Source organism: Neopsephotus bourkii, unplaced genomic scaffold (assembly GCF_033783945.1).
Source record: "Neopsephotus bourkii isolate Nb327-2 ecotype Australia unplaced genomic scaffold, CSIRO-AGI_Nbou_v1 NB_1630, whole genome shotgun sequence".
Lineage (NCBI taxonomy): Eukaryota > Metazoa > Chordata > Aves > Psittaciformes > Psittacidae > Neopsephotus > Neopsephotus bourkii.
The window spans coordinates 12,017,698-12,032,368 of record NW_026902105.1 but is presented as its reverse complement, the minus strand read 5'-3'; the positions used below and the strand labels follow the sequence as shown (position 1 = coordinate 12,032,368).

Sequence of the window (14,671 nt, the reverse complement as noted above, 5' to 3'; positions counted from 1 at the left end):
TTTAATCACCTGTAAAAGTGGGTGTGTGTGACCCTAAGACCTGGACCCAGAAAGGACCAGCTTCTCAAGATCACACCCATAAGTGTTTCCTTGGCTTTCCTGTGGTGAGTGTTCATAGCTTATGGGCCACACATCGTCCTCTTTCTTTTGAACCTCTAAAACCTTTCTGAATTTATCTTCCTTAGCTCTGGCTATGCACATTCCCATTCAACTGAAAACAGACCCTGACTGAGGGGCTATTCCAGCTAATCTTCTCCAGGAGGTAGTCTAAATCTTCTGATGCTTTATATTCAAAAAAGCATGGAGAAGACACTATTTGAGATGAACTTAGTCATTTTATAATGACAAATTAATATTATTCAGAATCCTCCCTTTGTACCCACAGTTCTTTTGATAAATCTTATGTTGGAGAGGCCTTATGTTGGGACCTCCAAATCTTATCTTGGAGTTACAAAAATAATCAATGTACCCTTTGATAAACATTTCAGAAAGTACAAAAAATGCAGCCTATGGCTCTTATGTGAATCCAAAAGCTGCCACTGGAAAGACAACCTTTTAATCAGGCTTTTACAGGCTTTTATGACTGGCAGTCTTTTCAATCCTTCACTGCAAGCGTTCGAGCACTTCATGAGACAATAGAATAGCTGGCAGATCCCAAAAATTTCATCACCAATACATCAGATTAGAATAATGAAACACACACAGTCAGTAAGGCTGTGCTGGCATGGGTGGCTCAAAGCAGAAAGCAAACCATGGGGAGGAAAATAAGCAGCAAATATAAAGAGAAATTAGGCATTCACAAAGTGTCACATCTCTAAGATTACTGATCTTCTAATTTTGGGGCTTACAAAAAAATGCAGATAGGGGAAAAAAATTTCCAAGTGGTTCCAAAAACATCATGATCATTTTTTTTTTTTCCAGCTGTCAAATTAACCCAGCTGCGAAAATGGCAACAGCCTCAGTGCGGAAAGGGTAGGAACCAAATCCAATTTTACTTTCCTGGAAGATACTGAGTACTTTTTTTTTTTTTTTTGCATCATAGAAACCAACTCAGCCTTTTCTTGCTGTGTAGAGGCAGCCTGAAAATTGCCTGAAGATGGCAGAGCCCTGCTGAACAAGGCCAGCTCCCACAAGCACGTCACTTGCCTTTGATTCTCACCCTCAGCGTGAGTCAGATAAACAGCAGTGGGCAGAGCTGTAACAAAGTTGAATACATCCTGGATAAAATATCAAGGTGCTGACCCTTCTCAGGAGTAGGAATATACCAGTACTCTCTGGCTTTAATATATGTGATGGAGAGCAGTGTTAGTATGCACCAAGAGATGTGCTTGTGAGCAGGAAGAGCTGCGCTTCATTATATGGTGATGTTTCTGTGTGTAGGGCTGTGGTTCACCACATGCCAGCTCTCCTGGAGACAATGGTGCAGCTTTGCCACTCTCTTTACGTGTTCGTGCTGTGAAGCTCTCTTCTTATTCCTGGAGACCGGAGGCAGGTATCTCCTATGAGCCACTTCTGCAGTGCTCCAGTAAGTGATCCAAGTTTTGAAGGATGCTGGCTATTTGATTAAATTGTTAGAGAAGGCCCAGCTGCTACTTATTACACTCATGGCTGTTCCCAAACAACCAAAGTCATTTTCCTAGGAAGTGTGAGGTTTATTTTAGCAAAATTTGGGAGACCTTTCCTTGTGGTCAGAATTAAAGCACTCATTTTAGATAAGCTTTCAGCCTTTTATCTTGCTTACGTTTAACACTACCTGGCCAAACAGGACAGCTTGGTGACTTCAAAGCCAGTTTTCCCCTGGATGAAACTCCAAAGAACCACCCTTAAGTATGCCTTTTATACCTAATTATATCTACCCCATTTGCTCAAGCATTTCCCATCTCATGTTTTGTTAACTGCAGTGTCCCCTGCAGACCCTGAGGCATGCGACTTTGAATTTGGCCCAGCTTTGATGGGGGAATTGAAGGAACCTGCCTCCAGAGGTCCTTCCAATCTAAATTATCCTATGACTAGGATTCTTACCTGCTGAAAAATCACTCAGTTGCATTTCTGTCACTTTTACTTCAGCAGTTACGACATCACCAGTGAAATTATCCTCTTACTCCATCTTAACCTTGCACTTGCTCATTGACACAAATTTCGGTCAACAAGGTGAGCTTAACGAAAATACCATGGCAGTGTTTTCTTTGCTAATCAGCAAATAAGATCACGATGACTTTCACAGATAATTGGGTCCCTTATGAATATTAATATGTGTTCAATAATTAATTTACATCAAGCAGTCTTCTCAGATTGAAACTTTCCTGCTTGTATTTCTGCAGAGCTTTTAAAGGACCATGAGAAAAACACTCCAGTTAAGCAACAGAAGCAACAATAAAGTGCCTGCTAAATTTAACAGGTTTTGGATTATATTGTGAACAAAAACTGAAAGAAAATGATGCAATACAGAACGAGTCATAGGTAATTTCACAGCTAAATACCAATCTTGAGCTGTTGCTGGAAGAAACAATGAGGTTTTGTATCTGCCAAATTTACTACATAAAATTAATGTAATTAGCATTTTTTAACTATCCTCTGCTAAAATTCTTGCTAGGTAGTTCTAAGGAGCTAAAAGGAGCTGATCTCATCTGCATCTCTGTAAGGCTTTCATGAACAAAAAAAAGGCTAGGGAACAAGTGAAAAAGGAGACATTTTTGCAGTCTTTCATTAAAGGTTATCTAGATAATCTGTAATTAACTAGTTACAAGACTTTATTAATGGGAGCTTTAGCTCCTGTGTTCTAACCGTTTACACTTCTGATTCTGCACATACTGAGGTGTAATCCTCCTCTTGGGCAGAACTCCTGTGAGATAGAATGAAAGTCATCAGCACTTTCAAAGGACAGCCAGGAGGTGACCATTTCCCTAAATGGCGAGGATAATCATCCAGGCCCGGGTAAGGCTCCCAGGATGTGGGACACCAAAGCCCAGGTGCCATTATTCTGGAGAACATTTAAGTCCAGAACTCCCTTCTCTTTCCTGCCACTTTGCCCAAGTGCTGCAGGATATTCTGGTTCCCTCTGGAAGTCCTGCTTTGTATGGTATACCTGAATATTCAGCGGGGCAAGGAAAGCAAATGAGTGTGATACTACAGTATGGTCATTAGAGCAGTCAAAAAGTGGGTGTTGTGCCCAACTCTTATTAGTATTTAAGCATTTAATGGAAAATAGAGTTTAGAACTTCCCTGAGCAGCTGGGGTGATTACAGTGCTTTCCTAGCCACTTCCAGTGTCCTGGGATAATAAGTGGAGAAGAATTAGATCTAGCTGAATGCCTCACTTCTGAGCTACTATGGAAAAGAGGCAGACTCAGCCACAGCTGTAGGGAATCACATGTCAGCATATACATCATATGAAATCCTGTGGGGGAAATTGGAAGGGCAAAAAAAATCATCACCTGAATCTCAGTGGGGTTTCTGTCCAAATTCAAAGTGTCTGGGTGCTGTAATGACATAGATGGTGGTATCAAGGCATGACAAACATCTTCAGGTTTTGGCAACATCTAAGTAGCTGCCACTAATATTCTCTGTTTTAAAAAGGCACTTACTTGTTTATTACAACCGATAGGACCTGTATTTTGGTCAAAAGCACCTAAATTTACGTAGAATCACTTGAATCCCAGTTGCGCAACTTCTACATTCTGTAATGTCTTAAAAGGTTGAATTGAGTTCTAATAAATTGATTAATCATTGAATAGTAATAATTTCTCAGATCCTTCTCAACAGAGAAATTAGGAACCTTAATAAAGAAGAATTCGTAAGTTAAGAAATACATGAAGGTCACATTTGCACAGCTCTGAAGTATTGAAGCTTCCTAAAAAAAACCCAACCCCAAACTAAAATAAAGAACTTTATTGAGTGTACCTGAGGTAACTTAGGGTTTTTTTCTTCTTAAACCAACACGTTCAACATGTGGAAATCTTTAGCCCAGTCTGCACTACCTGGCACAACTAGTGTCAAATCTGGGAGCTAGAAGTACAACATTCTCAGGCAGATAATACATCTGCTCCTGATACCACATTTCAGTAGTACTAATTATATATACTATACAGCAGTGCAGCTGTGTAGTCATACTGTCCTGTTACTAAAATTCCTTTTTTCTCCCTTCTAATTCTATGAAAGAACCACAAAAACACACATTAATTATCCAAGAAGCCTGAAGATAAGTCATGAACAATCAAAGGCAGTTCTTGGCTAGGAGATGTTTGTTGACACACAAACATGCAAAGAACAGAAAGAAGAGAGTGAAAAGAAGAAAATCATCTCTTTAGCCAGCTAGGACAGCACTGTTGGTTTGCTCATCCCTACAGTTTTTTATTCCCAGGAATGAATTCCTGGGAAGGTTGGAGCGTAGCAAAGAGACGCCTGGTGAATAGCTTTGGGAATAATATTGTAAGTACACTTCTGCCAAATGGTATCAGCAGTAAGAGAGAGCTAAATTTAAATATCAAAGCCATTAAAATTGACACACACACTGGCTGCTGGCCAGAGAGCTAGGGAAAGCTGTGTTGTTGGGTTTGTTTTTTTATGAGTTCCTTTTTTTGGATCTCAGTGAGCCTGGTAGCAAGCTGTCTGTCAGGATGTAGCACTATGGAGGCAGTGAGATGTGAAACCCATGTGTGGAAGATCAGCAGTAGATAAGTGTTTTAAATGTAGTTGGCACAGGGGTGATCATTACATCCACCTCAGCAGAAGAGGTTACCCAAGGACAGAGAACTGAGGGTGGAGGGGAAGGGGCAGCAGGAAATTTTGAGGGAGCTGTTCTTTGAGGGGGGAGGCAAAGCTCTGGGGGGAGATGGTTGAAAGTCCAGACTGAGAGAAAGGAGCATTGAAAAGTCGTAACATCCAATGTGACCAGGTATCAAAGGACAAACATTGAATAGCAGTGTCAAGGGCAACAGATACATCAGAGGATGAGAATGCTGTGCAGGCTCCCTTGGCTAGGAAGTAGACTTTCAGTGATATTACTAGAAGGATATCTGTGGATAGATGAGACTGAAACTGAAATACAGATTACAGATCCATCTGTTTTATTTCCTTATTGCCACCACACTCTGTTTCTTCATCCCCTTCTTTTTTTGTAGTAAGCCAGAGCTCTAGGATAAGGTGTTCCTGTTTCATTCATTTGAATAGCACCAAAGGCCAGAGATGTAAAGGGACACATAGTGGGCCAGGAAGGTGCTTTTTTTTTGATAGAAAAGATAAATCAGTGGGGTAACTGAAGGGTTAAGGCACTGAACAGAGGAACAGGGAAGAAATGGCACAGTCAGCAACATGGAAATGGAGAAAACAAAAGCCATTGATTATCATATTAACTTGAAGTTAGTGAGCCCAATTAACATTTGTTACCTTTGCTGGGTTTGTTTATGAAACCTGTAACATTACTACAGAAAGCTGCATGTTAATTTAAAAGAAATCAAGAAGCACAGATAATATCTTTTATTGCTAAAATCAAAGCAGTCACTTACTGGCTCATGTTGATAAGGCCTTGCTGGAGCAGGATGGCACCTTATCCACAGACAGCAAGCTGAAGAAACCTCTAAAGGAGCCACTCCCTTAAGCATGCCTTCCTATGCCTTAGTTTATTTTGTTTGCATCTCATTTTCTAAGCACTTCTTAATTGATTAACACCTTTCTAAAGACATTAGGGTATAGCTAATACTGGCTATGCAAATTCATTTAATCAAGGTACAACCTGAAGAACATCTGCAATACACTGAATTTAAGTCAGGTTTCATAGCTCTGCCTTTCCCTGCTTGCACTCCTGTAAAGCTAAATTCAGCAGTAGGGAAGGACAGAGGGTGAAATGATTTCTGGGAACTCCTCATATACTTCCTAAAAGGGTGCAGCATATTTGTCTCGCAGCTTTTGTCTCCTTCCTTAGGGCCAGCATCTCAAGAAACAGCAGCAAGTACCAAACTGTTCAGGCAAGAAGAGTCAGACAAGAGCCCATACCAATAATACTCCTGAGAGACCTTGAACCTTCACCTGACTTATTTCTCAGTACTCTCTGCTGTAAAATGGGCATAATTATACTAATCTGCTTTGCAAAACTGCAATGTTTTCATTAGCTAATAAGCCTCAAGTGTTTGGAGGTAACTCTTGGCTCACATAAAAGGAGAGAACGTATATAAAAAGAGAGAGAACACAAAGGCAATAAAGATCTCAGACGATCTGTTCAGAATGAGAAGTTGCTCTCAAATTAAATGGGTGAGGCTTGTTTACAAAGATATTGGTGGTATGAAAGATTGACACCCAGTCTTGTCTTTGTGCCTTGCAGGAGCTCATGCGGGGAGCTCCAGGATTCGGGAACAAGCCAGCAGGTGGCTGTAGATGCCAGCAGCTGCCCTGACATGGGAGACGTTCACCCTGCCAGAGGATACCCGGAGCAGGCTTACTGAAGTGGTTAACACCAGGTACCTTTACCAGTAGCCTTGTGTCAGAGTCCGATCCTTAGTTATCTGTGCCCCAAATAGGCTCAGCCAAAATCAATCTCACCTATTCCCATTCCATGCAGAGTTTTGAATCGTAGAATCAACTAGGTTGGAAAAGACCTTTAAGATTAAGTCCAACCATTACCCCAGGACTGCTAAGACCACCACTAAACCATGTCACTGAGGGCCTCATCTGCACAGAACATTTGTGAATGTTCCCAGGGATGGTGATTCCACCACTGCCCTGGGCAGCCTGGTCCAGTGCCTGAGCACTGATCCAGCATTTTTCCTAATATCCAGTCTAAACCTCCCCTGGCACAGCTTGAGGTCTTTTCTGCTTGTCCTATTGCTTGTTACTTGGGAGAAGAGATCAGATGCTTCCTCACTCCATTCTCCATCCTGAGTGGTTTGAAGTCCAATTCACTCACACCAGGGAATTTCTACTTCAGAATTGCCTACTACCAAGTAAATGGTTGTTATGCACCAAGTAAAAGGCCATGGCAAATAATACTTACGTTTATGAAGCTCTTTCCCAACCCAAAGAGACAGTATACATGAATTCCTAACTAACCTGAACTCATTCACTTTAGTACTCTAATCTTGGCAGGCTCTGGGTCAGAAATGTGGATCCTGCACTCTACCAACCACACTTGCCTTGTTAGGGCAATTGGGATTTCAAGGAGAAGTGAAGTAGCTTGCAAAGCATTCTTTCCAGTCTTGCTGAGTGGGTATCAAAAGGCAGATTTTCTTGCAGATTTTCCTTAGGAAGTGATTGGGCAAGATTTTGCATTGGTGTGCCCATTGGACTCCGTGCACTGGGATTTCACAACAGAGTAGTGCTCTGCGGGGGTCTGTCTGCCAGAACTCTCCTGTCAAAGGGTGAAGAAATCACCAGGACCAGCGGAGTCATTAGAGGAGTGAACAGACTGGAGCTTTCCATAGCTGCACAAACCAGCACTAAACGAAGAGAATTACACAAGCATTGCACAAGGGAGGCTTCACTGAAGTGTTGCCTCTGGCTCACATTCCTTTTAAGCTGTTATAAAACTTTAAATATAATTAATAAATAACCAGGCCTCTCAAGCAGAGATGAGTCCAAAGCTCTGCCCCCTGCATGAACTGAGTTTGTTATTTCAGCTCTTGATATAAAAGTACAGCCTATCACCATGAGACTCTCAGCTGTAGGCTTGCCAGTTGAGGTCAGCCACACTGGGCAGGCTGCACTACTGCTGGTGCAGAGGAAACATAAACCCAGGCAGCTTGAACAGGTGGGGAAGGCTAAATCAGAGACCAAATTCCAAGGCAGGATGAAGGTACCTCCTGCAAACTGCTGTTTGGAAACAGGGTGAAGAAGGATATATCTTCACTGGAATGGGTTGCCCAAGGAAGTTGTGAATGCTCCATCCCTGGCAGTGTTCAAAGCCAGGTTGGACAGAGCCTTGGGTGACATGGTTTAGTGTGAGGTGTCCCTGCCCATGGCAGGGGGGTTGGAACTGAATGATCTTAAGGACCTTTCCAACCCTGACTATTCTATGATTCGAAGATTCACCAACAGTGGTGTGCTTTCCTCCTGCTCTCCTTCCCCTTGCAACATCAGCAGTGGCTGAAAGCTCTGTGCCCACAGGCCTGGGAGATCAGTGTGGTACTTGCAGCCTTCACCTCAGTGTCCTGCAGCAACAGGAAGGAGGGCCAGGGTGGCCAAGGAAAGACCAAGGAGTCACTGCAGTGACGGAAGAGCCCCTCAACTCTAAGCTGCCTGGCAGGAAGGAGTCTTCACCTCTCCCACCGTGTCCTCCAGGCATTCTTTGACAATAGTCTTCCCCCTCTTTCTTCCATTTATCAGTCTGTAAAGCTTTTGGTTGGCTCTAGAATTAAAACATTCTCAAAGAAATTTTCTTAGAACCATGTTAGTGTTACAGTTTGGTATTTTTATCCCCTCACATGCATCTCTAAACTATGAGACATCTGTTCTCTGAGACACTGGTTGCAACTCATTTATTGGTATGACCTGGATTACGGTGTCTCCCTTTGGCTACTGCTGTGAAATATGAATCTCAAATTTAAGAACCCTTTTTCTCATGTAACAGGCTGTTTAATGGGAGTGTCTGGGCCAGACTGGTCGTGGTTAAAGAGGTATGAGTAGGCACAAATACATGAGAGTCAATATATTGTTTCTCTTTGCTAATTAGGACTGCTAGTAATTAATATTCACTGATTTCAGTTGGGAATTTATTGAGTTTTTTATGTTTCTAAAAATCAGATCGCTTTTATCTGAGGGTATAAATAATGGATTTAAGAGCGCAGCTTCTGACAGCTTTGAAAACATTAGCTATGGTTGCTGGTCTGTAGCTGAGACAACATTGACTCAACAATTCCCAGAGCTGGGAAAATCTCTGTGGGTGTCAAATACCACACAGAAGGTTAAAGAATGAATATCATAACTGCATGCTTTATATTGCAGTACTTTTCCTGGTTATTGCAGACGAACAAATTCAAAGCATGAGACAAAATAAGAACCAAGTACCAAATATTCAGCAGCTGGATGCTTGCAGGTAGGGATGAAGAACAGGAATATTACTATAGCTTTATGAAATGTTGGCTGCTATGAAGTAATAATTAATACCAGGTCTTGTTTAGATTTGTAAATTAATGATGCATGACAAATTGCAGCTCAAAACTGACCCAAAGAGTGCATTAAAATTAACTGTGAAACGTTTTCCAGGATTATCACAGAAGATAAAGTCCACAGAGTACATTAAGTGGCTCTTTTGTGACCTCTGGTTGATGATCCATGATTTCAAGACTAACTCTTGTAGCAATATGTTCTTTTAATAAATTAATCTAATATTTAACAGTGTGTAAAATGATGAAAGGCACCTTATAATCTCTTAAGAACCTACTTGCAAACTTTGGTTTTGAATTTGGAAATGTGAGAATACTAAAATTTCAGATTTTACCTAAGAAGATAGATACAGTAAAAGTCAAGACGGCTAGATGAAGAACAGTCAGGAACAGTAAGCAGGTTTTATGCCAGGGATGATGGTGTAGTTACTCAGCTAATAGATTAACACATCATGAGGCAATAGACTTGGTTGTTGCAGATTTTCCTTGTCTTCATTACAGATGTGATTTAAGTGTCATTGTTGACTCATATCCTGCACCCAGTGAGCAGGCTGGGGGTACACAAGGAGTTGGGAGGGGACACAACTGGCACAGCTGACCGCAACTGACCCAAGGGGTATGCCATACCATGTAGCATATAGAGCTGGGGAGAGAAGAAGGAAGGGGAGGATGTTCGGAGTGATCACATTTGTCTTCCCAAGTAAGCATTACACATGATGGAGCACAGCTGGCCTGGAGATGGCTGAACACTTTACTCCTGATGGCAAGTAGAGAATGAATTCCTTGTGTTGCTTTGCTTGTGTGCAGGCCTTTTGCTTTACCTATTGAACTGCCTTTATCTCAGCCCATGCTTTTAGTCATTTTTTAGCCTTTTACTTTTCTGATTTTTTTTTTTCTCTTTTACTGTTCTGGTTTTCTCTCCCATCCCACAAGAGGGGCAGTGAGTTAGTGGCTGTGTTGGGCTGAGTTGCCAACTGGGGTTAAATCATAGCAATATTCCACAAGGATTATTATTCTCTTGGTCTTTTTGCACTCTCTGTAATTTTGTATCTTAAAAGGAAACACCATTAAACAGCAATCTGCAGGGAATTGAGTCTGATCAGTTAATTGAGACACATGCATTTTCTTCCCACCACTCCCACTGACTTCTTGGCTGGCAGTGTGTTCTTCACTTCTCTGTCTATGAGCTTCCCAGTTGTTTTATAGAACTATAAAATGGTTTCGGTTAGAAGGGACCTTAAAGCTCATCCAGTTCCAACCCCCAGCCATGGGCAGGGGCACCTTCCACTAGACCAGGTTGCTCAAAACCCCATCCAACCTGTCCTTGGAACACTGCCAGGGATGGAGCAGCCGCAGCTTCTCTGGACAACCTGTGCCAGCGCCTCATCACCCTTATGGTAAAGAACTTCCTTATATCTAATCAAAATCTCCCTTCTTTCAGTTTTAAGCCATTTCCCCTTGTCCTGTCACTCTTGTAAAAAGTCCTTCTCAGCTTTCTTGCAGGCCCCCTTTAGGTACCCAGAGCCTTCTCTTCTCCAGAGCCTTCTCTTCTCCACCTCAACTCTCCCAGCCTGTCTTTACAGCCCTTTGATGCATAGCAGCATTTAAGCTGAGCCCCAGATGGAGGGGCTGGAATTCCTTTGTTTTGCTGTTCAGGTGCTCTCCTGCTGATCTGCTCTCCCTCTCCAGGCACTGGCATCAAATTGGTAGGAGTGGAATGTTTTGAGGTTCCCCTCGCCTGGCAGCTTCAGTTGAAAGCCTTCTTCAGCAGCTTGCAAGCCTGTGAGCGAAGATGCTCTTCCCCTTCTCTGACAGATGGTCCCGTTGCACTGATTTCCATTTAAGTGCTCTTTACGATCTGAGTGTATCAGTTGAAAACACTTCATAAGAGCAAGATCTTATCACTTGATGACTCGTGATATCATTCATGTGTTTTAACTTTGGTGTCTATCCAAGCAGGTGTTTTATCTGTTTTATGAACAACCTTCATGATTAGAATTAATTCACTACTTACATGTCACTCGTAACAAGAAAGAACCTATGGAGTTAATATTCATACAGATACTACTATAAAATCAAGGAAGTCTTTTAAATCATCATGGACATCAAAATTGAGTTGTACTACAGATCTATAGGTATTCTGCCTGCTCAGACATAGAAATGTACTGCATGACAAAGGCTTCTTCCCCCCTTACAAAGAAGAAATAGTGTAATAAACTGTGAAGAGGTTTATCCACCTTATGTCATACCTGGTATCAAAAAAAGCAGATGATGTAACCTCGGGCATTTTCACTCACACCTCAGCTGTTGATCGGTACCAAACACAGAAGACCGGCTTTGATAAATCAGGAAGCTGAGCCAATGCTGCAGTCTTTTATGAGAGCATGGCATCTCGCTGGCTAATTAGAGACACTCGAAACTGGATTCAGTCTGAAGGCCAACAGCAGCTGGTGTATTCAAACCTGGATGAAGTAGCTCTCGTGTATGTAACTGCCACAACTGAGAACTGACACACTCCATAGCAAAATGAGTCTCTGAGGTGTGAGTGCTTTTTGAGCTGGTGCAGCAATGTGCTGGTTTAGGGGAGCTTCTGAGGGTTACTGGGAGCCCTGAAAAAAGAGTAATGGCAGTTTATGCAGAAAAAAGCATGACAATGAGACTTCAGTCCGTACAAGAGCGTGTTTTGCTCTGTAGCTACTCAGCAAAGCCATTTCTCTTCTGCATTGGCTTGCACCTTGTAGGTTGGGACAAATTGTCAGCCTGCCTTTGGTGTGAGGATGTCTTCTAGAAAAACAAAGAAATACTTTTTGTGTTCCTTCCACCCTCCTTCAGTGTCCATCCTGCCTGTGCAGTGTTACTGTGTAAGCTTGTCTACTGCTGGTTGTTCAGGTCATGTGGATATTTACAGTTTGTCATTACAGATGTATGAGATTAGATATTATAAAGACATAACTTCTCTTACACTATCCAACACTGATTTGTAGGAGCTTTGTTGTTTTCCACTGCTGATTAGCCTTTGATGAGATGTGGTAGCAGTGCTGGCTTACACAACCTTCCTGAATCCTCCCTCTTGCCTTTGCTTTGAGTGCCTGTGTTATTGAGAGCAGAATTAGGCCGATTATTTATTAGCTTTCTAAATACAGTGTAGCTTCTCATGTCTTGGAACCAAAAGAAACAGCACAAGAAGATGTGAGATTTCTAAATCATTCAAATTTGCTCAAAGGCAAATCAATTTCTTTTAATTTGGGCTTGGGTTACTACTAGCTTTTGGTTTTTCTATCAGCCCAAAACACTGACTACTCCTGTGATACCATGTCTCTGTGAATGAAAAGGCTAAAAATTCACTAATGTAACTGTGCTTGTATTTAAGGGCATGTATAAAGTCATTTACCTCAAAATGTCTTTAGCCACTTTTATATTTATATTGATCTTAGAATGCAGCTGTTGTAACTATTAAGATACATGTACAAGTTCATAGTGAAGAACTGCGTGAAGAGTATAATTATGTGTTCATCATTAACCCAGATCTTAACTCTAAGGAAAAAAGATTCCTTATATAAGAAATAGAGGAACAAAAAAGACTATTGGGTCTATTCTATTAAAGCTCAATCCATTCAGAAAACATTTCCCTGCGGTCAGAATCTAATTGCTTTCTGAATAACCATTATGCATTTGCCTTTGCCCACTGGGCCATTCCTAACATGACATTCTTTAAAGGGGAAAAAATGACATCCAGCTGTCTGGTTTGAATTTGGTTTTTGCTAGCATATACCAGTATTTCATCCAAGAAGCTGAATTAGAAGAAAATTGAGTAACAAATGCAGTAACTGAAGCTAAGTGTAAGTATTAACACTTGTCATGCTACCTTAGTTTATACTCTTTCTGTGAGTCATGATGCAGGGTTTCATTGCATGACCACATGCTGTATTTCCCATATGATGCTTGCTTTGCTCAGTGCAAAAGAGGGATGATGTCTGCTGAATGATCAGCTTAAACAATTTTACTGTGCAGCTTCAGACCATGTTCCAATGGGTTCTGTTCAATACTACATGGAAGTCACAAGTGTTCATTTCCCCACAGGCTCCTATGTGGTCCTCAAAACTGTTGCTAATATTATTGAATTAATTTTCAAACCTTTCTGGAGATGTGTAATTAATTGCTTTACTAAGGCAGAGCTGAAGCCCAGGTAAATGAATATCAAAGATCTCCAGTTTTGGATTTCCACTCTGAGGCCATGAAAAAACTAAGTTTCTTTGCATTACTTTCCACCTGCTGTAGGTAACATATCACCATGGACAGAAACTAGAGATGAGCTGAAAAGTGGTAAACTGTCCTTCCAGTATGGCCCCACCACAGCTGCTTTTCTTTACATAGTCCCATGCAGTCTGAACCCTTCCATCTGCCATCCTAGTCACATAAATACTATTTTCCTTGACTGGCAAGGCCAAGTCATCCCACTGGTGTTCTGGACTACACTCTGCTCAGTTTCCTCTAATTCAACATCTAAGGATATGTCTGAAGTAATTGCCAGGAAAAACTATGCTGCTAACAGTGTAGGGAAGGGAAGTATCCCCATATCAAGACTGCAGTTGTGGCAGTCTGAAGATCCCAATGTTTAGATGGTAGCTGGTATGATTTGTATGGGAGGCATGAGAAAGACATAAAGCAGCATCAGAAATAGCAAGTGTAAAGTGAAGAGGTGACTAGTGGCATAGTCAGGCCAGGAGCAGTGCTGGAAGAAGCCAAGAAATGCAGTGTTTGGTTTGATTTGTTTTTGTACCCTTAGTCTGAGGCACAATGAAATAGAGGAGAGCGGGTATGCAGGTAATAACAGCAGCAGTCACAATGGTATGCAGATATAGCAGTAACTGTGTTGTGACCCTTGAACCACACACAGCTTTCCAGCAGCTCCTGTGTGGCTCTTGTTATGCAGTGGCTAGGGCCAGCACAGCCTCTTCGACCTCATCTGTGCGAGGAAGCAAGCCTTCAGCTGCTGAGGGTGGTACCACCTGGGTACATGACAGGTTGGTCTCTCAAGGAAGGGGTGAGGTCATTGGAACCTCTGTTTTCTTTGCCAGGCAAAATCTGTTGGAGTTCCCCAACCTTCATCTTATGGTAGTGTCTTCACATTGCTGATGGAGACAATTTCTCAACAGACACCTGAGTAGTAAGATAGGGAAGTTTGGGTTCCCTGGCGCTGGATGGAAGGCAGGCTGTGTTGGAGGTGGCTGTGTTTTTCATTTTCACTCTTGAATGTCCAGCCATTGTACCCAATCTGATAACTGCCGAGGTAATTTGTTTTTCATCTCCATGTATGTTCTAAGGCTGTGCTTCCCCACTTGCAAGTAGAACCTGTGCCCTGTTGGATGAGACTAGCGCATGGGCTCTGAGTGTGCTTCTGTTCACCTTGCAAAGACTCCCAGGAAGAGGTTTATGCTGGTTTTGGCCAGCTACAGGAGAACAGACAGCGTGCAATGCAACACACGCAATGCAACATACTGGTTATTCCTGCCACATTCATCTGCAAACATGTTTGATATAAAAGAACTGCCAAAGTGAGGGAGTTTTATTGAACCAGGG

At 42.0% G+C, this 14,671-nt stretch overlaps 1 long non-coding RNA gene across 3 annotated transcripts; it reads left to right on the top strand.

The window, feature by feature from the left end:
- The first annotated feature begins 1,897 nt into the window (after positions 1 to 1,897).
- Positions 1,898 to 9,935, top strand: LOC133223091 (uncharacterized). Of its 3 annotated transcripts, XR_009728459.1 has the most exons (4): positions 1,898 to 2,151; positions 4,346 to 4,427; positions 5,920 to 6,451; positions 9,593 to 9,935. It is a non-coding gene; the product is annotated as an uncharacterized LOC133223091 (long non-coding RNA). The 3 variants fall into 3 exon arrangements; XR_009728458.1 differs by lacking the exon at positions 1,898 to 2,151 and having other exon boundaries at positions 3,970 to 4,427; positions 6,316 to 6,451; XR_009728457.1 differs by lacking the exon at positions 1,898 to 2,151 and having other exon boundaries at positions 3,970 to 4,427.
- The last annotated feature ends 4,736 nt before the right edge of the window (positions 9,936 to 14,671 follow it).